Genomic DNA, 2,090 nt, shown 5'->3' with positions numbered 1-2,090 from the left:
AGAAGGACTTCCCTGAGTTAGGAGGAAGAAGCCAGAGGAGGGGAAGATGGAGGGAAAGAAGCAGGAAACAACAAAATTTTTTTTTAAATTAAGCCCATTTTTTAAATAATTCACGTAGCTTTTATTTTTTATAATTATCTTTATTGTTGAAAGTACAAATTTCCCCTACCTGCAGCCACCCTGCTCCCACCCCCAATTAAGCCCATTTTTATAAATGGTTACACAAAGCATTGCTTTATTCACTAAAGAATTAATGGGAGAGTTTTTATGGATCTATTCTGGGTTGGAATCTGGAACAACTCATTAGCTTTGCGGCCTTGGTCAAGTTACTTCCCAGCCTTAATTTCACTTGTAAAATACATAACATCTCTAATACTTACTAATATCTTCCTAATGAAGATGACATAAGGAATTAAAAAACACCTTCATGACCTAGGCACCTAACATTCCACAATCACTTCACCTTCTTCAGCCTCTGCCCAAAGCAGCAAAGGTCAGTTTTAGGGGAATCCATACTTTAAAACATGACAATCTATCATAAAGTCTTGAAATTGTAGATAATAAAGTGACACATAATATTCAAGGACTAAAGAAAATGACCTCAGCATATCATTGACAAGTCACCCAGGCCGCCTCCACCAAAACTAGGATAAAGGAGAGGCAGAACGGGAGGACAGAAATTCAGGTGCCTGGGGGAAAACCTTTAATCTTTGTAGTTACAAAAAGCAGGAACTCTTGTTATCTTATTTTATGCACAAAAGGTATTTAAAATTGTGTGTGGCGGGGTGGGGGGTAAGGAGCTCTTATAAGGCCCCCCAAATCATTTGGTTTGGCTCTGCCAAGGCATTAGGGGTGAGTTAATGGAATGTTTGACCAAAATATAGGAGGCTAATTTTTATTTTTAAATTGATAATCTTGTATGGCCCTTGAATGTTACGAATATCCAAACAGCCTTTGGCAGAAAAGATCCCCCCACCCCCATCTCCCCGCTTTAAAACAAGCTCGGAAAAGTTAACTCGGTACACGTTACATGGTCTACATCTTTAGAGAAACTTAATTTTTAAAAAAATGGCTTTTGCTAGAGTCTCATAAAGACCTCGCTAATGGGTCGGCTCAGTATTGGCTGACGGTGTGCGCGCCCACGCCGCGCGTCAGGGTTTCCACCCACGTTCAGAGGCATCCGCCCGCCTCTCGGCCGCCCGGGAGCAGTAAGGTTTGAGAAGTACTTTTTAAGGGTCCTTTAAGGGAGATTCAAACGCGCCCTGCGGCGAGTGACAACTGCGCCTCGAGCTTCTTGGCCCGGACACTAGCTGAGCCGTTGGAGACACCGCCTAGTGATTGTAAAGACGTCCCCTGAAAAGGGCCAAAATGGCGACGGACTCCCACTGGCACAGCCCTGTTCCCACCCCCGCAACAGGCAGTCTTAGCAACGCCCATTGGCCAAAATGGAGGCGGTGCCCTAGCTTTCTTCGCTTCCTCATTGGACTCAGTGACTGACGGAGACGCCAATTCTCCTCTGCTTACTGTAAGCTGCCGCCCTCGGAGTTCACTCGGCATTTAATTGGCTTTTAGTTCCGTCAATTTGCGTCTTATCTTGTCTTTTTTCAGCGTTAATCCAATCATAACTTTCCTGGATGCCCGCCTGATTCTTAATTGGTCTCCAGCAGCTTCATCCTATCCCATTCCTGTCTACTTTTTAGCCTCCGCCCTCCAGGACTTTGCTCAGGCACGTCCAGGGTTTTGGTTGGTCGCTGTTTTGTCATTCCGGTCAAAGCTCTCCCAATCCCTACCGCGCAAGGAGCCCGCCTGGCAGTTGACTGGTTTCTTTCCAAGCCTATCATGTATAATTCCCGCCCATTTTCACTTCCTGCGTCTCTCATTGGCTTTTGAAACTGAGGAGGCGGCCTTTTAGGGCGGACGCGGGGCACGCAACTTTGTCTTACACGCCTTAGAGAGCAAGCGAGTCTTACCATTGGATTACCTGGCCGCCTTTCTTCTGCAAGTCCCCCCTTCCTCCCTCCCTCATTGGGCGGGGCAGCAGCGAAGAGGAGGGGCCTAGGCTGGGCTTGTGGCGCGCTGCTCCCTCCTCC

Source organism: Pipistrellus hanaki, assembly GCF_964339955.1.
Source record: "Pipistrellus hanaki genome assembly, chromosome: 3".
In the NCBI taxonomy this organism is placed as follows: Eukaryota; Metazoa; Chordata; class Mammalia; order Chiroptera; family Vespertilionidae; genus Pipistrellus; species Pipistrellus hanaki.
Note: the sequence above shows the minus strand (reverse complement) of the source record.